The sequence below is a fragment of the Numenius arquata genome, chromosome 9 (assembly GCF_964106895.1).
Source record: "Numenius arquata chromosome 9, bNumArq3.hap1.1, whole genome shotgun sequence".
In the NCBI taxonomy this organism is placed as follows: domain Eukaryota; kingdom Metazoa; phylum Chordata; class Aves; order Charadriiformes; family Scolopacidae; genus Numenius; species Numenius arquata.
This window is the reverse complement of record NC_133584.1, coordinates 37,389,747-37,411,930: the sequence shown is the minus strand read 5'-3', so window position 1 is coordinate 37,411,930 and position 22,184 is coordinate 37,389,747.

Genomic DNA, 22,184 nt, shown 5'->3' with positions numbered 1-22,184 from the left:
ATTCAGGACTGACCAAAGGTTAAAGCACGTTATTAAGGGCATTGCCTCTTAAACACTGACAGGCTTGGGGCATCAACCACCTCCCTGTTCCAGTGTCTGATCACCCTCTTGGTAAACAAATGCTTCCTAATGTCAAGTCGGAACCTCCCTGGCGCAGCTTTGAACCATTCCCACCTGTCCTATCACTGGATACTGGGGAGAAGAGATTGGCACCTCCCTCTCCACTTCCCCATCTCGGGAAGTAGTAGGGAGCAATGAGGTCACCCTTCAGTCTCCTTATCTTCAAACTGGACAAATGCAAAGTCCTTAGCCACTCCTCATAGGACATGCCTTCCAGCTTTGCTGCCCTCCTCTGGATGCATTCAAGGACCTTTACATCCTTCTTAAATAGTGGGGCACAGAACTGCACAGAGTGTTCAAGGTGAGGCCGCACCAACCCTGAATACAGCAGGATAATTACCTCTTTTGAATGGCTGGTTACACCGTGTTTGATGCCCTCCATCATATTTGTTATATGATGCAAAAAATGACATAGATTGTGTGATTTATGCCAGATGTGGGACGGATAGTCATACAAGTTATTTAGAAAAAATGCAACAGATTGTGATGTGATCAACCCCTGAGTGGGGTGCCAGACAAACTTAACACAAAGGACTGCCTTACTAATCTTCTTTTGAAAATCCTTAGGTCAGTCCTCAACACTGTATTCACACGGACAAATAATGTTTGGAAGCAAATGACGTTAACAGTTATTTTGCAAAGTCACTCTAGGAAGCCAGGACTAGTTGTGGAAAGCACTTGCCACTGGTTAGAGGTCTTCAGGACTCATGTTCAAAGAATACTTTATACCATATACTACTACTCCATAAAAAAGTGTATGTGCCTTGAGCTTGTGTTAGAATGGATTAAAAGACATTAAGACACTGTAAAAATGTATAGATGTACTTTTATGTTTCTCATGAAAATTCCTCTTCAATTAAATGCTTTATAATGAGTAAATGAAAAAAATTTTTTGTTTCTTTTTCTAAAGTTAATGTTTGGATTTTTTTCTGACAGGTTCACATGCACAAATATTAGCAGGGTCTGCATCAAAGGCATGTATCAAACTTAACAGCAAAAATTACTTTTGTGGAAAAATGAAAACTAAATGGGGTGGGGGGAGAGAGGGAGAGAGAGAGAGAAAGGGGGAGGGAAGACTCCCCAGTGGTCAACTGAGAAGGGAAGTGATGGGAGTTCGCAGGCAAGTGTCCTCCCCTAGAAGATGTCCACCAACTTGGTTGAAAGTTTACAGAGCTGCAAGTGAAAAGGAAACTGCAGAAATGGAAAGAAAAAGCCCTTAGCGCCCTAAAGGCAAAGGGACCTAAGGCACTGTGTAACGTCACTGATACGTGCCAACGTTAAATTAGACAAAAAAAAATCTTAGTAATTGTGAAGAGCAACAGAATTTGAACTCAAAGAAAGATTCTTGGGTGTATCAATTAATTCAACAGTTCCAGTCTTCGGGGAAAAATGTGTCTTTTCATTTGGCTTCTCAGATGCTAATCAATTCTTAATTATCTTTAACCGTATTGACCTGCTCCCACTGTTTGTGCCATATAGATTAATGAATGACATTCTAAAGAACACAATATCACACTTGGAGAGCAAGGGATTCATGTATTATTCACTCTACGTAAATATATACTGTTACCCCTTTTTGACCTAAGCAGTTAGCCAGACTTTGGGTCTGGCAGGTTCTTTGTGTGAGGAGAATGCTGATAATGCAACCTTGTTTATTTACATCACTAAAAAAAATACAAAATTCTTTTTCTGCGAAGACAGAAAGAAATGCCTCTTAGTTTACTGCTCTGCCCTGGAGTCCTCGGTCCTAAAAGCTGCCTTTCTCAGGACCACATTCCCAAGACTGGTTCTTCCTTGGTAGCTCCTCTATTCTCTCCTCTGAGTTTTCTACCTTAACAACACAGCAGCCCAAAAAACCTCACCAGCTTTTCATTTGCTTTTCTTTCATACCCAGAAATGCGTACCTAGGTTTGGAACTGAGGGTGCAGTCTAGTTCTTTGAAGAGCTAACTGCTTTTTTCTCCCAGTGGTTGTGCTCCTCTCTCTTGATGCAGAAACAACATATTTGGAGGAGGTGAGGGGCTTTAGAGGTCAAAGCTCGAAACATAAGAGGGAAAATGCTGTTGTGTAGGCACAGTAGGGAAGAGGACAGAAGAAGTCACTGTACATAAACAGAGAAACACATGCCTCAGGAAAACCCAGGAAAGAAAGAAAATAAACTTGAAGAGATGAACTGAAATTGGAAAATTATTTGAGCACTTATTCATGTTCACAAGGCTTTTTCTCCTACGGTGTTCACAGCCAAGTGCAACAAGCTTGTGGAAGACAATCCCTCCCAATATGCTATAATGAAAAAAAATATTCCTAGTTTTGTTTGTAATGCTGAGAAAAAGTGAAAGGATATTCTGAATTTCTGCTTTGTTCAGCTGAAGATAGAAATGCCTTTCTGGTTTTTCCCAAGCTAACCTAATTTCTCCTGATCAGAGATTGAGTGATTTATTCTGGCTTCTGCCAAATGTCATGGCAGCCAACAATCTGTCAGAGCCTACCCTCACCTCTTCCATGCTCTGCTATTCCTATGAGGGCGGCTGGGACAGGTGCTTGGAGAAGGGTATTCTGACTGTATGAAAGGGAAAGGTTGAGGTCCTTAGGTCAAATTTTTTTCTGCAGCTTTAATGGTTTTATACCAAACAGGAATCTGGCTTCAGAATGATGATGGATGAGTCCTTTGTCTGACTCGCTGATCTGGACAGGAGTGAGGTAAGTGAGAACTGGTCTAGCATTTTAAACCAAGGTCTGTAAAACAAAGAAGCAATTTTTTTCTGTTGATGTAAATGAGAAAGGTTACATGGAGACACACCAGATACACAGAAGACTCAGTGATATACCTATAAATGTGGACAGAATGAAAATAATCCCTGCACACAGAGGCCAAAAAAAAAAACAAAAAAAAACCCGCCCATCTATCTGACCTTCTGCTCATTCAAAGCCTATTTTGATAGATGGGGTGGGATTTGAGCGAGTACTTGAATTTGGTGCTGTGAGAATATCCTCTCCTGAGGTCTACTCTAAAAGCACAGTTACTCTACTTCTCCTGCACAGAGTACAAGTGCAATAACAGCTTTCAAAGACTGCCAGGTAATAATATCGTGCCAGGAGACATGTCACCAATAAATACTGAATGGAAAGAGCATTTGTAGTGCCTTGGTATATCAAGAATTGATCCAAGTACTTCTCACAATTTAGAAGTTTAAACCTGAACTGTATATATTTTCAGAATTTAATACTTTGAAAGGGATAAATCCCTCATCAACTGTTGCCCTATTCAAAACCTTGGACTTTTCTGGGGATAGATACATATCTTTGTGTGTGGTGACATGAATGGTGATAGCACAGTTTACACATCTCTCTCCAAAGCACATATTCCTTACTATGGATTTTCCAGTGTTTTAAGTATCTTTATATATTCTGCACCATACAGTCAAAATTTTTATAGGAATATGTGTGCTTAGGTAACTGTTGCTGCATCAGGGCACATATGCTTGCTTTACTACATGGGAGCACGAACACGCTATTTTAATTCTCTCTTTACTGCTTTCATCTAAAGAACAACATTTTCCCCCATCTGGTCCATGACTAAATATGTAACTAGAGTTACTGTAACCTGAAGAGAAGTGAAAGCCAGGAGGAAGATGATGATGTGTCCAGGGGAAAACATGGAGGAGGAGGTTCTTGAGCTCTGCCTCTAAGTGCAACATGAGTGGGGGCCTGTATCAAGTGCCTCTACACAAATGGATGCAGGGTGGGAAATGAAGAAGAGAAATTACAAGTTCTTGCATATCTGTAGAGAAGTGATATCACTGGGGTAGAGAAATGTGGTGGGACAGAACACATGACTAAGCCCTGCAATGGCTTTTTGTCCCACTTTTTTACATCAGAGGACAGACCAACACAGGTGACACTGTAGTATATATGTTACATATCACCTGATCAGGAATACAAGAAGACAAAAGCTCCTTAAGACACATCACTTTCACATGCCCTGGTAAGCATGGGGATTTAAGCAACTCCAGTATCTGCTGGGAGGACACAGAGCTGGGTGCGAATAATCTGGGAGATTTCTGGAGTGTGGTGATGAGTTGAGTTCCTCCTCATCAAGGGGATCAACTGACTAAGGAGATGCTCTGCTGGACCTATTACTCTCACATAACTAAGAACTGGCCAATGATGTGAAGGTCAAGGGTAGCCTTGGCTGCAGTGACCTTAAGATTGTGGAGTTGAAAATTCTGAGAAAAGTGAGCAAGACAAATAGTAGAATCACAACCCTAGACCTAAGGAGAGCAAATTTCAGCTTGTCAGGAGTCTTCTTGGCAGGATCCCATGGGAGACATTTTCAAACAAAAATTGAAAACTTGGAGAAGCAGCTTCAATATTTTGAAATATTTATACTTTTATGCAACCTCTACTATGCGATATCCATACTTCCACTATAGCAATAATAGTACAGAGTAGAGATAGAATCACTAATCACCATCTACTCAGCTCTTCAAAAATGTGAGCTGAAATTAGAAGACTATGCTGGAGTCCAAATATGAAGACTAAGCAGTGCTTAAGATTTGCCTAAGACATGTAATATAGGCAATGTAGACAATATGGATTACATAATGCACATGCTTAATATAATGAACATCTAATATGTATATGACCATTGAAAAAAAATCCATGTGTCATAGTTGGGCCCTAAATACGTATACAACCATGTATATCAAGGTGGGAAGGCTGTTAAGAAGATATAACACCTGTAAATAAACCATCAAAGTGAATTTTGGGTTTTCAAGATTTTTGAAAGTCTAGCCCTTGTTAGGGTACAGATTAGGAAAAATAATCTCAAATAAGCAAGTATGGACAGAGGGTGGGGAGTCACAGGAGTCATAAGACTTTAAGAGTTCTCTAGGCTTGTTGTATATAGTAGAGGGAGAACGTTTTCTCTAGAAGGCACCTCAGAGCAAACCAAATTAGGCTGCTACTCTGAAGTATTTCATAAAGAGACATCTATCAAATACTGAGGAAGCCTAGAGAAATTAGCCTCCTGTGCCTCAAGTTAGTCACTGTAAATAACACTTGATATCCTGTTTTATACTATGTCTTTATATAAACCTAGATCAAATAATTGAACTGTCATAAAAATATGGCAAAGGTACTTGTGCAGATAAGGAAGGATTCTTTGATGCAAATTTGAATTTTGAACTTTATGATGATGAATGTATGATGATATTAAACTAAAGCAGAAAGAATCCCTGTTGTTGGGATGACAAAGATAAAAGCAGAGTATGGATTTATTCTTCCTCCATTTCTCTCTCTTTGACCATTAGTTGGAATCCTAAACTAATGAGTAATGGAAAAAATCCTAATGTTAATATTTAAATCTTAACATTTTCTTACTTTAAAAAAGTAGAGTCTTTTTTCCTTACCTTTATTTACCATTTAATCATTCCATTTGTGCAGGGAACATTTAGACCCTCATTCTAGGATTCTCGTGAAGACAAGAAATACACATTTAAAATTTGCTTGGGTACAAACTGCAGGATCGTATTGTTTTTAAATCAGAACTTAAGAGTAGAAACAAAAAATTCTGCCACACTGTAAGAGAAGTCAGCCAAATGTCTAATGAAACTTGTTTACACAGCATTATAATAAAAATATAGATGTTACGTATGTGTATCCTAAGCACGTCACATCACCAGTCTAAAAACTTTTATATCACCCTGAAAGTCCTTGTAGACAACAGTTTGAAGTTAATGTTTTGTTTACTCAGGGATTTTTTTTCCTATTTACATGCCTTGAATATGTACAAGGTTAACTTTGAAAGAGGTGATGCATTCCCTCTGTGCTTTCCATATTGGGAAAGATATTTTGGATTTGTATCTGTTTTATCTTTATTTGAAAGGATTTCGCAAATAGATTGTTTTATACTTGTTTTCATGATCAAAAGAGAAAAAGACCTGGATAAGCCATGATCAAAAGAAATTTAAAAACGATCCCATAATAATTCATTTGAACATAAATAAATAAATAAATGCAAGTCAGATAAGACTGAACAGACAGAAGGCAAGTAAAAATCATAAATAAATAACAATAAACTTATGACTGTGCATAAGACCTTTCATGCAGTACAAAGAATCTACAAAGACAAAATCAGTAGCAAAGAGTGTTTTTACTCTTTCTATGTAAAATTAAATTTTCTGCTTAGGATTGAAAAGATGTTTAGCAAAGATATCTTGTTTCTGCAATTTTGCATGGACTATCGCGTGTCTATTACAGCTTGATATGCAGAATGATTTCTACAAAGGAGAACCATCAGAATAACCACCATCCATGTGATAGGAATGTCCTCAGATTAAAAAAACAAAAAAAAAGGCAAAACCAGAAATGCTGAAATTCCAGTATCCTCTGTGCAACATTTAGTATAAAAACACTGAAATGAAAATATTGGTAACTGTTTAAGCACAGCAATTGATTCAATATTCAATATTGTTTCAAAGGCTGTGCCTTTGTCTTTAGGAAGTATGACAGTGTAGTAGATTTCAAACCTGTAAAGATTTAGAGATACTTTTTTAGTGAGCAATTGTACTGAATTCCACAGAATTTTCAGGATAGAAAGTTTATTTTGCTTATTATGCATGCTCTAAGGCAATTACAATGCTGTAAATTTATCATTGCAGTAATTTAATTTATCACTGGGGTAGACCAATAATTAAGTCAATCAACATGAGGCAAGTTTTTACTTGCTATTTTAAATCACCTCTAATATGCCCTAGACAATCAACATATTATGACATGGAATTCCCTCAGCATCAAATAGGGGATGACTATCCATATAAGAGGTGAATTTTAAAGCGTTGTGAGAAAAATTTCTATGGGTTCTTTCCAAAATCAGTGGAGAAAAGAAAATTCTCAAGTGAAAAAACAGAGCAGTTTAATTAGGGTCCAACTCTGAACCATCCATAGAAGGAGCCTTTCAATTAGCTATAACAAAAGCCTAGGGAAACTAGGGAAAGATAGGTGTTACAAACACCCTCCTCTGTCAGTATAAAATTGGAATCACGGCTGTTGAATGGTTATTACAGCTTAGGGTGCAAAACTTAAAACTAATTATCATTAGGTCTGAAAAAGAGAGGACAAAAAAACCTAAGGTTATATCTAAATGGATTAAAGCAGAATGGATAATAAATGGTTACTCACACCGTCTAGTCCTGAACTTCAAAATAATGACTAGGGAATGCATTTCCTGGGATGTCCCAAGTGATTTACAGATTTATCATTCTTCCCCGATATTAGTATTACCACTGAACCCTGAGGCCGCTGTCAGACTTTCAACAGATAGTGTTCAACATCTTCAACAGTTTAAAGACGAGGAAGACAAGTAATATTAGAGTGGGAGATAGAAGCCTAAAGTCATATACATGTATACTAAATTACTTATCTACATCTGGCAATTTCTAGCGTTTTTACAGATAAGATTGGTGGGACTGCTTGTTATTCAGATCGGTTGACATTTCCCATTATAGTATTCTGCACTCAGTTGCATATAATGTTGCAAAAATGTTATCATTTTCAACTAAAACTTTTAAACTCAGAGTTAAATTGCAAACTCAAGGAAAAAATATTCTGAGGGCTATTTGCCCTGTAAATATCTGGTACTCAAATGCTTTGACTTAAGGCATATTTCTAAAACATGCCTTATCTAACGTCATGCAAATATATCTAAAATTGACCAGGTTGGAAAACTCGGGATGTTGCCATTTACACATGCTCTGTCAAACCTTTTGATCTTAACAGCTTTGGCTTGGTGTAGATGCTTTCTTTGCTGGGTGAGCCCACTTCAGGCAGCACAGAGTAATACTTTCTACTCAGCTGCTAGTTTGGATGGCTGTGGGCCATGAGGAGTCCAGAAGAAAATTCCGTACATCTGTACATAGAGCAGGAGTGCTCTCCTCTGCGTTCACTGGGCACTGGGGAAGTGCGGACATTCAAAACTGGAAAAGAAACAAGCTGAGCCTAAATCGGTATGAAAGAATGAATTAGGGCCAAAATAAAAACACCTGAGGGAAGGCATTACAAAATTGGATCTAGGAGTGCTGTGGGTAACTACAACCGCACAACGGTAGAAACTAGCAAGTGAAACCACAATTGGGTGGACAGAGACCCAGCAAGGCAGAGAGATAAACAAGAGCCAGGGAACAGGATGCAAGTACATACAAAGAAAGAACCAGAGGGGTTAGTGAGCAAAATTAGCTGGCAAGGCATTGGGGCTGAGATTGGGAAGGGAACTGGGAAGGGCAAGTGCAAGGCAGTGGGACAGATCTCAGGAAGAGCTGGGGTACTGGAGGGAACCAGGGCAAAGCCCCTACCGTGCCGTGGCTGTAGGACTGCAGGCACAGGAGGAACAGAAAGACTAATTGAGAAGTAAAGAAAGACAAACCTGGGACTAAGCAAAGAAACTGAGGAAAAGATAGGATCTGACTGGTCCAGAACATTAAGAGTGGAGTAGAGAATATGGCAGAAATCCGGAGTGAGGGGAGCAGTTGATAATGCCCTGCTGCATCCTGTCACCAGGAAAAGGTAGAGGATGAGTTCTGGGCAAAGCCTACTTGGTCAGTTGAACAGTCTCCTATTCAATAAATTTCTTAATAAAGGAGTCATTTGATCACCAGGTAATGTAGTCAAATGGCCAGGGAAGGCATGCCCGTTCTGTATGTGGTAATTTCAAAGCTTAGCATAATATCTCAGATTCTCAACTTGTAAAAAATGCTGGAAAGGAACCCCAGTGCCAAGACAGGGGTCTACAAGATCCAAATTCACTTTATTCTCCACATCTGGCAGTGACAAATGACAAGTATGGCAAGAAAACTTAATGTACTACTTAATCACAGATTACTATAAACCATTACTGTGGGGCCACTAAGGGAAAGACAATATAAGTTTGAGTTTGATCAGTTGATGAACACGAGTCCTTGAGATGGTCATTGGTAAAAGCAGGAAGTGGCCTTAGAAGCAGCTTCAGAAAATCTGTCTTGTGCTTTTCGTAAGATCATACAGAGCTACACTTTTCATTTGGAAAACAATACACTTCTCAAAGACATGTAGCAATACGGTAGCGTTTTTGTATTTTCCTGTTTTATACTGGGGAGATATTTATCTTTCAGTATCATAAATAGCAAATTCTATACCGCTCCACATTAAACAATGCCAGAGCATAAAAGTAGCAATGCTGCTTCATATTACAAGAATGTAAATAGATAACATGTAAGATACTTCAAAGTATTTTCTGGAACTTTAAATTTTGTAATTGACATGTGAATAAGTGGTAAAACATGACAAAGGTAAGGCAGTTCTCAATGCTATAAAATTTATACAGACTAAATTTTTTTCATAAGTATGTGAGAGGAAGAAGCTGCAGTGCCTCACAGATCAAGCACATTACCATAATTTTCTACATGCCCTGAGATACCTACACTGACACAATAGCTTTCATTCACTTGTGCAAAACATTTCAGCTGACAAAACACAGAAATGTATTCCAAGTTTCTCTTTAAGATTTCCCTTCTAACCCTCCAAAAGACTTTATCTTTTTACTATTTAAAATAGTTGCTTTTGAGCATTACTAAGACAGTATCATGAATCTCTAGCTCTTTCTACTGCCTTCCATCAGTCTGAATATCCATGCCTATAGGTTTTCATCTTGGATGTTAATGTTGCCACTAAATACCACAGCTAGAAAATTGAGCAAATAAGCGCAATCCCCCAGCAGTGCAAGCGGTGGCACACATACTTTCAAGTCATTACATGAATTTCATGTAATATGTAATCAGGAGCACATAGTAAATGGTAAGAAAACAACAAAAAAATCTGTTATCTTATAATGTTCTAGCATTTTAGGAATTATTTGCAGTTATATATTTTTAAAAGTGCAGTTGTGATTGTCAGGTCAATGACTTCCTTTTGAATTTGCTATTTCACTTAAAGATAGTTTTAAGTTTTGGACTTCATTCAGATATTGTCACTGTTGCAGGATTTTTCTCCTCTGTGGCTGGCACTGCTACAAGGCTTGCTTTTAAAAAAGTCACATAGTTAATTTGCTAAAACCTCTTATAGTAAATCCTGTAAAATTTTTTTCAATGCATTTTTAAAAGGAAAACCACAAAATATCTGACTTACATGACAATACATATATGTGGGGATAATTACTCTGCCAAGCACTCAAATTGCAATAAGAAAGGGCTGTAATGTTTTGCAAAGCAATTGTTCTATCTTTGCTAAATTACAACTTTAATTGTAACTCAGCAAATGTTTCTAGGCATCTGTAACAAACATTATGAACAGCATGATTCTGATTACACATTTTTTTTTATGGATTACATCTCTGTTCTCTAGTTCACCTGTCTTGCAGCCCTGACAAATTCCAAAGCAGAGGAGCACCATCTAGTTGTTTCTATAGCAAAGCTGCCGCTCTTTTCTTTAAAAGTATGTACTGGTTTTGATAGTATCAGAAATTATTATCATAGAATCATAGAATTATAGAATTGTCTAGGTTGGAAGGGACCTTTAGGATCATCCAGTCCAACCGTCAACCTAACTTTGATAAAAAAAAACAAAACACAACCAAAAACCCCCCCCCCATCACTAAACCTTTTCACTAAACACTAGGTCAACCCGTCTTTTGAATACCTCCAGGGATGGTGCCTCAACCACTTCCCTGGGCAGCCCCCTCCAATGCTTAATAACCCCTGCAGTGTAAAAATTTTTCCTGATATTCAATCTGAACCTCCCCTGGCACAACCTGAGGCCATTATAAACAATAAGATGTTAAACAATCATAATGGCTTTAGGTATATTTAAGCATGAGGTTCCTTTTTACTTCTTAATATTTATTTCTACATGAACACAAGGAGAAATTCAAGCAAGGAAGAATTTAGCATATTAGATTTTCTTGGCTCTATTGCATGTGTTTACAAGTAGGATTTGATAGCTAGACAGAGGACATCTCAGCATCACGCATCAGCAGGAATGATCGCAGGAATTCCTTTGTCCTGTTCTCAGGGATGTGACTGAGACCTGCTGGCACATTCAGTCTCTTGTCAAAGTCCTCAGCAAAGGGGAAAGTAGCAGATGTATGAAATACAGCTTGCTAATCCGGGATACGCTGCCATAGCTCTTGCAGCCTGTCCTAAAGTAAACACCTATCACTCAGGTGGGTTTAGCTTTTTCACTTTTAAATTTAACTTTAAAATTTTTTGCAGTGTTTGGGGCAACACAATCAGGACTTTTAGTCCTAATTTTAGCACCATTCTTCTTATTGACTGCAGCATGGGTATTTTATGCAGACTGCAGAAAAGCGCAGAGTCAGGATCTTTGTTGTAATCAGCTCACCCGCAGAATAATACTGCAGACTATCCACTAAAAAATTTAAATGGATAATTTTACCTATGAAGTCTACAGTTCGTCAGCATGCTTCCATGCAGTGTATGTATTAGTACCAGAAGAAAAGCAGTACTTGGCAAAAACAAAATACCTAAAGAAACCGATATAAGTCTGCCTATAAGAGTCTGGCAGGGGAACTAAGAAGGTCATTGTATCATTTTTACAGTTTCCCAAGTGAAAATTATCTTCATCCTGAAAAACTTCCTAAGGCTGCATATCCAAAGGCACCTGGAGACCTAAACTATATTCTAGATATTAATTTAGGAAATCTTTAAAGACTGTAATACACAGAAGAAAAACTATCTTGTCACAGGAGTTTTTCTTTGCCCTTGGCTGTAAAAAAAACCAAACAACAACCAAACAAACAATACTTCCAAGTTACAAACTAAACAGGCTCAGTCGTTGGACTGCGATGAATAAAATCAGCAAAATCAGCTATGTATTGACCTATTCTCAGAGACAACAGAATATGAGTAAACCAAAGGTGGAGAATTGTGCACAGGTCTATAGACTTAATGAGGGAGTTGCTATGGGACAGCAAGGAAAAGCACAAAGCACATTTACATTTGTCTTCAGTGTTATGGTAGAGCTTGTAAAGAGTTATTAATTGACTGAAGAAAAAAGGTACTAAAGAGCTTGAGAAACAATAAGTCCTTCACGGTAGAAGCTTGTCTGAATCTTTTACATAATTCACTTTATAAAAGTCGGTACCCCAGGAAACAGATGGATGTTACAAATTAATTTCTTTGGAAGAACCATTAGAAGTAGCTTTCTGTGACTTCTAATGAGGTCAAAGTTTAATATAAAATGAGCTAAAGCATTCTAATATTGGAAAAGGACATTTAAAGTTAAAATCAGCAAAACGTATTTTCATGAACTACTGCTAACGGTAGGAAGATTGCCCTTCTTCAGCTTTGCTTTTCTAGGAACCGCTCAGCTAGAGAGACTGCAAAGACTGAAAGAAAAAAATCCTTTAAAACAGCAGATGCCATCTCATTTTCTATTTGGATCCTGGAACCCTGCTGGACTATCATAATATGGGTCCTGAAAATTATCCTGACCTGTCAGACAAATAAAAATAAATAAACAAACCCAGTACTAATAAACACAAATATAGACGAGTTGGTAATTTCACATTTAAAAATTAAAATACTCAATACATTTTATAGAACGGTGTTAGGACCATTGTGCCAACACCTACTATACTTAAAGCCTGGTAACCCTGAAGTAGTTAAAAAGAGCCAGAAAAATAGACAGAGGAAATACTTCAATAAGGATAGCAGTCAGCTACCCCCATTGGAACAGTGTGTCAGAATATTAAAACAAAGTCACTGGCAAATCTCCAAGGTAACAGCTGTACAATACCCAGCAAAGTCATATATCATAACAAACAATCTCTGTAGGAACAGAGATCATCTAAATAAAACCAAAAATGGTTTTGATTCTCTGTTTCTTGGGAAGATCTAGAACGTTAGCCAACACTTTGCTAGGTTGCTCTCGATGATCAGCCCAGCCATGGTGCTCCAGATTACTATGGGCTTTCTGCATCCATGCAGCAAGTCCTTTGAACATCTTGCTTAAACCCTGAGGAGTGTGGTGTCCTACACCAGGAAGCAAACTCTTCCACAGATCTTTGTAAGATGCAGCAAGGCCTTCCTATTGCTATGTCAACCCCTTTTTGTCTACATACACAAATTAGTTGATACATCTCACTGCTCCAGATGCTGCTGCCTTTCACCAACCACACTGACCACATTGTCTCGGTATGTGAAAAAAGAGGTCATTTGTGAGATTCAAGAAAGTCAAGAAAGAGTCTGAGCCCCCAGAGAGCTCTACCTACAGAGAAACAAAATCCAGCATGGTAGTGTCCCATTTCATCCCACCCGTAGTCTTTATTCACAATGAAAGGTAAGAATTGTCCCATGCATCTCCAATGGGATGTTAATTCCGCATCTGCTGCTGAGTTAAGGAATGAGCATCAACCTTGTTGCAGGCAAGATGAGACTACAGTAAAGACATCTCAAGCACTAAAAAATACCACAGACACTAGAAAAACATTCAAGCCCACTGTGGACAGCAGATTCATACCACAGGAGCAGGGTTGTGTTTGTTTTGAGGAGAGGGAGTGCTATCACTCCAGAAGAACTACGAGAGAACAGAAGTGCCCAGGGCTCCAATCTTCTACCTAAACTATGGGTAAAGTTACAGTAAATGTCTCACTTTTTGTTCACACGATACAGACTGCTGCAAGCTGCTATCTACTCTTGAGTCTACAGAAGCATCCTGGGCAAGGAGAATGAATGCTCTAGAACTGACTTCCTCCCTCCCACACCTTCCTCTTCCAAAGCCCTGGTGAGCTGTTGGCCAAGAACCAAGGGGCAGGAATCTGCAGAGGAACTGGTGTTGCGGCAGCTGCTGTTCCTGGTCCAAAATGAAGTTTCCAGGCTTTTTTTTTTTTTTTTCTTTTCGATTGTTTTTCAAGAGGGAAAAGGCAGGACAATGGTGAGGTCAAAAGATCAGCAAGGGAGGAGTTATGATAGTGTGTCAAAGGAAAGTACGCTCAGCATTCTGGCAATGGGGGATAGTCAGCTCTACTCTGTTAGGGAGTAATACTAAAACTTTTGGTGTATTTCTGGGTTTGAGAGGGGTTTTTTTATGGTCTGTACAAATTCTCTGACAGCTTGGCTTACTACTACAATGTTTGTTTCAGGAAAGAATCAGTTTATACATAAAGCAGCCCCTAGAGTGAGCAGAGACTGACCTCTTTGCGGTGAGAGAGAGAGGTGATGTTGCTGGTGGGCAGGAAGCATCAAGGACATCGTTGGTGGTGCCAGGCAACACTAGCATATGCAATTTAACGCTTTTCAGTTCTGGTACTGAGGAAACTCCCTTTGGCTCTTCTTTGTGTAACAGGAATCTAGACGAGAACTCATGCGGTCAGTAAGTAGTGGGTTTGCTTTGTAAATGCAGTTGGCCAATTTGGTAAGTGTACTACATGGCTGATGATTCTAGTCACATTTTTTTTCCCCATAAAGATTTTTCTTTTTTTTTTAATGTTTGTGAACAAGTGCAGTAGCCAACAGTCATTGCCAAAGACTTGCTTCCTTACTAACAATCTTACCTGGACCTCAGCCATGTCTCTTCCCTGCTATTCTCTCATTTTTCTGAAATCATCTCGCTCGCTCTGCTTCCTCTTTCCCTGTTGCAAATACTGTTGATGTGAGAGGAAAGCGCACTCTCCTTAAAGAATATGTATAACTCCATCCTGTTTACTGCACTTTCAGACTGACCTCCTGGTCAAAACAGCACAGCTACACCATTTTATCACAATAAATTACAGCCTCTTGGAACAATGAAACTCGAGTTTAAATGTTTCTGCTAAGTATAGCAGGACATAAGGGCACCTAGAAAAAAAGCAATGAACAAACATTAACTAATTAATTCTTATAGCATTCCAATGCTACAGGGAAGTAGGAATGATTAAATCAGAGTGAGAAAACAGACGCATCTCCTAACATCTTGAAAATATATCATTGCAGGTTTCTCACATTAAAAAGTAAAAATTTTTACATTGATTCCCCCCACACTACCTTGTTGGTACCTGTTTATATTCAGAAATGAAACCCTTCAGTCATTATCTATGAATCACTTCGGTTACCCTTGAATTTAGTAAATAATGTCTTTATCTCTGTTGGTCAGATAGCCTACTTTCAGAGCAGGACAGCAAGGGCAATGTTCTATGATGTAAAATAAAACTATTGCAAAAATTGCTAGCTGTGTTTCCTTTTTAGTTTGTAAGTGACTTCTGAAACTCATCTGAGGTCGACAAGTTATGTATACTTTTAAAAAATGAAGAAACTGCTTTCCCTGCAGTATTTCAGATTAATGATGCTCCTGATTTTCTCTTTGTAACCAGAAGCAATGATCAGCTTTGATTCATGTAAAGATCCTCTTCTGGTGTGTTTCTTTCTTGTGATCTGATGAATTAAAACTCAATATGCTTGTTTTACTAGCAGAAGTTCTTTTCTTCACTCTTGCCTTCCCCCTCCAAATTATGTCCATTTTCTGTCTTCACCAATCAAACATAACTTATTAAGCAATATATGCCATATCCTGGTTTCATAGTCTGGGTGTAGTGATCCTGATGTTATGATCACAGACAGGTCTGGGACAAGGACATGATTTTCCTTTTTCTCTCTGAAGCCAGATATGAATAAAGTCCTGAATTTTTTTTCTCATACAACATAGGGTCACAGTCTGGAAAAAGCAAGGATCACCACTGAATAATGCAAAAAATAGAGGCCCTATATAACACAGCTGTCAAAAAATGAGGCTGTAGTTCATAATATGCTGTCTTTAACAATGAAGCACACTTAAGAAGTTTCTCATCCTCAAGAGCTCCTTCTGGCCCCTCCTACTTGCTCTGAATCAGATCACTAAAATGAAATTAACATTGTTCCAAAAAGTGCATCTTGGAGAAGACATTACCTTTAACTTGAACGTAGCCAACAACGTATCATGAACATGTAACAGCTTACTGCCACTAAGAGGGGACAGCAAACAAGAGGGGTATTACAGTGTGTGTATGGAAGGGATAATTTCTTAAGCCTGTTTCACCTTCAAAGATATTTTATCATGGATGTACTGCATGAAAGTTGTGTGCCCAGCTACTTAAGGTCTCTGCATTTAAAACAAGAGGAGCCAAATGTTATCCTTGGTGTTGTCATGAAGTTCAAAATGCCCCTGACATTTATCATACTGAGAATTACAATGAGCGTAATTTGTAGTAGACTTGTTAAACTGTTGGAAAGCATACATCATCCTAGTAATATTTTCTCCATGCTTCTAATAAGACATACACATACTGGATCCAAAGTTCTCCCCTTATAGGAAGAGCAAAAGACATAGACCTCGCTCAAAAGGACGTAGACCTTGTTCACCCTATTTTTTTCTCCTGGGCTTTGCTGCTCCTAAAGTTTCTCTCTGCAAGTTTCTTTCTGTCTCTTTGTCAGCCCCAAGAGACATTCAAATTCTTTTTATAACCTAATATATTGCCAGCAAGAACTCCTTGTTCCAACAGAAAGGCAAAGCAGATGAATTCCACATCACTGAGTATATTCCTAGAGCATGAATCCTTTTACAATCCCATTTGAGTCTTTATGTACTACTTTTTATTTGAGCAAGTATAGTGATGCAACTTTTTTCCTAATAATATATTCACTTCCTTTTTGTCTGACATAATTTTGCTGCTATCTGCAAGTCCTACATGAGGGCGCAATAAACTGTTTCTTTGCCCCAATATTCTGCCATTTTTGAGAATGTTGGTTTAGGCATAATTTTTCAAAACCAATTAACAGTTATAGATGCTCAATCCAAACTTCTCCATATGTCTTGTTTCAGAAGAAGGCAGATGATATTTTCTAAGACCCACAGCAATTTACCAAGATAAAAAAAGTAAACATAGGCCATGAACATGCAGTGAATCTGTCGTTCCACTGTAACAATTCATGTACATACTTTGCCTCTTGTAAACATTTTCTTGCTAGTCAGTGAGAAAGGGTAATCAATCATTCATTTGCTTCTAGGTAAGAGCAGTTACTTTTTGGCAGTTATTGGACAAGCTGTTGTGCTGTAAATTAACATGAATTCCATAGCGACTTCTCTATGGGCCTGTAACTTAACAACAAAAATGTTCTATACAGAAGCCACACTGAAATTTAGGCACCCAAAATTATCATTAAAAGTCTAATCACAGGTCTGGAGCCTACTACTCATGTCCAAACTGCTTCTACTGCCAGCCATATCTTCATAAGTCTCAGGCCTTAATTTCTAGACAACAATGTGAAAACATCAACTAGATGAACAGAAATCAGTTTCAGAAAATGTTATGAAGTGCTGCTGGGCTGCATGAAAGAATAACTTTCTTAACTTTACCAACAGACATATGGAAATATAAACAAATTAACACCATACAGCAAGAACAAGGTAATCTTTTAGTTCACATAGTGTCTAGCTTTGTGTTACACAATATATCAGAACGGCATTATGTGAAAGAATACAGAAACTAAAGTAGCTAGATAACCACCTCAAAATAATCTCATTCTTGGACTTCATCCAAAACAATCTTTACTCTAAAACTTTGAGATGCCTTATAAAAGTCAAATTACAGTCCTGTTATGAGTCAGTAGCTTTCACTATTTTCCATTCTATGGATCTCTACAGCTTTTCCAGTAGATCTATATGTCACTTTCAATTTTCACATTCATTGGATTATTGCATAAAAAATACTGTTAATTTTGCAAATCCCTAAGAAGTGATTTATGTATCTGTAGCTCACAGGGTAGAAACAATGTCATGATAAATATAATCAATGTAACTGTTCTGCAAGCATTACATAATGACACTGATCACTCTTAACTGGGAGCAGCCTTGTACCTTGGTTTGTTCTTTTGAACAGTCTGACAAAGTTGCTTACTCTTCTGACAGGTGGTGTTGTATTCTGATGATCTAAATACATTCTATGTCTGCCTTGCTGAAAGAGAAATTTGGATCCAACTTCAAAAAGCTGAAAAGCAAATGGGTTAATCTTCAGCGCTCCCAAGTCTCCTATCTGCCATTTACCTTCTTCCTTATAATACATTTCTAAATTTTATTCCATTTAATATTAGATGGGCCATATTCATTACTGGGTTCACTGGAACTGCATAAAAGATTAGTTTGATCCCTGATAACTAAAAACATATGATGAGCCATAGAAACAACCAAAATGTGTTTGCTCTACTTGAACATAAATAGATGTTTATCTAACATTTGTCATTTGCTCTTTTGCTGCTTGTCTATAGTCTGCTTGCACATGTAACGGTACTGAGAGTTATACTTAGTTCTGTTGCACTTCTTTCTTCCAATTACTGTGATAACAGATTAAATAAGCAGAGCTAGAGGCATGCAAAAAACTTTTCACAGCTCTTATTCTAGATACTGTTTAAACATATTTGAAGAGAAGGGGGGAATTGGACAAGCACAATGAAAAAAACCACAACACTTCCCAGATCAAACATTTTATTAGAATGTACAGCACAAAAAAGGCATTAGATAATGAGAACTCCAGTTGACTATCAATAATTTTTATAAATGCTGCACCAAAGACTAAGAGCTCCATAATATCCTGGAAGCCACCATTCCCAATGGTGATCTGTTCATAGAATCATATCTCAAGTTGGAAGGGACCCATAAGGATCATCGAGTCCAATTCCCTGCTGCTCGCAGGACTACCGAAAATGAAATCATATGACTTTGAAAGTCGTCCAGATGCTCCTTGCACTCTGACAGGCTTGGTGCCCTGTCCACTTCCCTGGGGATCATGTTCCAGTGACCAACCACCCTCTCAGTGAAGAACCTTTTCCTAATGTCCAATCTGAACTTTCCCAAAGCAGCTTCATCCCGTATCCATGTGTCCTATCACTGGTCACCAGAGAGAGGAGATCAGCACCTCCTCCTCCATTGCCCCCCTTGAGGAAGTTGTACATTGCAATGAGGTCACCCCTCAGCCTTCTCTTCTCCAGGCTGAACGAACCACGTGACCTCAGCCACTCTTCATTAAGTCTTGCCCTCAAGACCTTTCACCACCCTGGTCGCCCCCTTCTGGACACACTCTAATAGTCTGATGTCCTTATGTTGAGTTGCTGACAGGATGTGGGCAAACTATGGTTACAAGTATAGCAGCATTCCTTGTTTTGCTGTCTGTTCCTGAAGAAACAGTAACAGAGGGCTCCTCTCCTGTGTATACCACTTCATTCTTTAACACGTCAGAAGCTCTAGTTGGCAAGTAAAGCACTTTAGATGCCTTCAAGTGCACTTTGGTAATTCGTGACAGGGAGATATAAGAAGTTCACAATTACCATTGTTCTCCTTGCTACGTGCACTGCTTCAGGAGCTCAGTCAGCTGCAGCAAATGTGAATCAGTGCCTTTCCTGCCTCAGTTCACAGACTGAACTCCAAATTTACCCTACCATCACTTTTTCTGAGACTCACATAAACTGTGGAGCTCACAGCAGGAGATGGAAACCTCTTAAATTGCTCTCATATGTATCACCAAGACCTGCCTGGACACACGCAACAGGACAGCGTTTTTAAGCAGTATCTTTTGGGCTGCTTTGCCAAGTGAGAATAGGATCATGAAGTATTTTGGATACTCACCCTTAATGCTGCCTTCCATAGTCCAGATCTGCATCTCCACAAAGAGCTGTATGGAAAGAAAGCAGTCTGTGGTCAGTAGTCCAGTTCTGCATTGCTTGGGAAAATCACAAACTTTCAGCACGAAATGTCAGCACAGAGGCCAGATAAACTGGCTTTCCCACCTCGTCACAGCTGCAGTCGTAGCCCGAACTGCAGGCGGTGAAAGCCGTTCAGAGGGCAGACGCATAAGCCTTCCGCACCAGTGTGAACAACACAGACACCTGCTTATTAGCATGTTGTTGAGTCATGCTCTCAATTACATGATGGGCTGTTATTTTTCAGCATGGTGCTGTGTTTTTCTCCCATGATAGGCCTTTGGGGTCATAGTATGTCAAAGACATTGTCTTACTCAGTGAGTTAAAACTTAACAAGGCTAGGTCTCTATCCTATTATCAGTGCTTCACAAACTCAACATAAAGCTAGAGCTGTGTCAGCAGATTAACTGTGGATCTAAAAGGGGTGATTTCTTAAATTATGGGGTAGAAAGAGAAAATAAAATAGGTGCCAGTGCCTCAGCTGAAAGAAGAAAGAATGAACAGTTTTTTCCTTTCCCGAAGAAGGTCTTGTACTTACGTCATGTCATTTTCCTGATCATGAGCATCAACATTGGAAAATGAACAGTCATCTCACTGATGAGAATATTTAACTATTTTGTAAGACTACATGATTCATAATATTACTCTTTCTTTGTGACAAGAAATAAATGTCCCTCATAATCTTTTCCACATTCCATCAAACACAAATAAGGAGTGAGACTATCAGTAAAGGTTTTTGACAATGACAAACACACATCCATCTGACAACCTTATGCAACCTTTTTTCCCCAATATTGCTCCCAATGGCTATTAAAATAACTCTAATTTTTTTTCTTTGCTTGTTTTACTAATATATACTAATACTTTACATAATATATACTAAAATAAACAGGGAAAATACGAGATGAGAATTTTGCCTTGTCTGTTGAGGTTTAATTAATCTGCAAAACAGAAAAGCTTTTATTGTTCTGTGGAACAGAAGTAGAAAGCTAAAACATGCCTTTTTAAGCACCAGTCAAAGGAGAAAAACAGGAAAACAAACAAGCCCCTGTTGGCAATCTCAGGAGGCATTTTGCTTGTGGAGAAGCAATGAGAATAGAATGCCTCTGAGAGTACTGAAGCATGACTCCTACATCTTATTTACAGTAGTTCAACACCAACTACTGCCAGCATGTGTGTTGGATTACTATGTGGTATGAAAACTGGCAGCGTTAGAATTTTCTTTCACTAGTATGGCCCCAATTTTGGCCTATAATTAGCACCACTTTCAGCTGGTTTCCTGGCCTGTAATTCCACTGTGTGTCATCAAAATTCAGTTCTAACCAGCTGGAGGTGGCCAAAAAGCTCAAAGATGTCCTCCTGGTGCTATCTGGTCAGGAACAATTTTGCTGACTTTTATACCAACTAGGACAGAAGAAAGGAAAGGCATTTAGGGGCAACGCATGGCATAGGGAAGGGACAAAAACTGTCAACTGCATAAATTAGGATTCCTGAGATCATGCTAGTATATAGCTCATTTTCATAATAAAATTGTTTTCTAGACAAAGGTAACAAAGATCAAATCCATATTGCTTTAAGAAACCATTTGATATATGTTAAGTTATTACTGCATATTAAAAAGAAGGGAGTTTGTTCAAGAAGTCATAAGTGGGGAAGGTAGGTAGAGATCATGGGTCACAGCAGAGGGAAAACTAAAGAATATTCTAATGGAGATCCTGAATCAGCAGTTAAGACCCAGTTGTAACCCCAGTTAAATCTTAGATCCAGTTAAGATCCCATCTTACTTACTATTTTAATTAGGAGCTTGGAAATAAAGGAGGTGTGTGCTAATGAAATTTGCAGATGGCCTGAACAAAGGCTTTATTAAAACAGAGGCAGACTGGAATATAGAAACAACTGGATGAGCTCATATATTGGAATGCAATGAAATTAGAAACTAATAAACAAGCAGCTACAATGTCAGAGCTCGTAGGCTGGAAATATTAGTTTATTGCAGAATAATTATGTGGCCCTGAGAAAAGGCACATACGATCCTAGGGTGGATTATGTAAAGTATATCTAGAAGTCCAGTATTAACGTCATGGTACATGGCAGCTGAAACACTGTACGATTTTGTATGATAGTTAAGAAAGCAACAGTCAAACTGAAACAGGCACAGACAAGAGAACTGTTAGTGAGAAAATGAGTGGTCTACTTTGTCAGATGAGACTATGATAGTTGATGTGGACAATCAGAGCCGCTTTCTGGGGCTTCGTCCATGAAGGCAACATACATGTTTGCACCTTCCCACCCCTGCATCTCTAATAGTCAAGTAGAATTGCAGAGAAGATAACTCCAAATATGTTTTGGTATACAAGCATTTAGGTGTTAAATA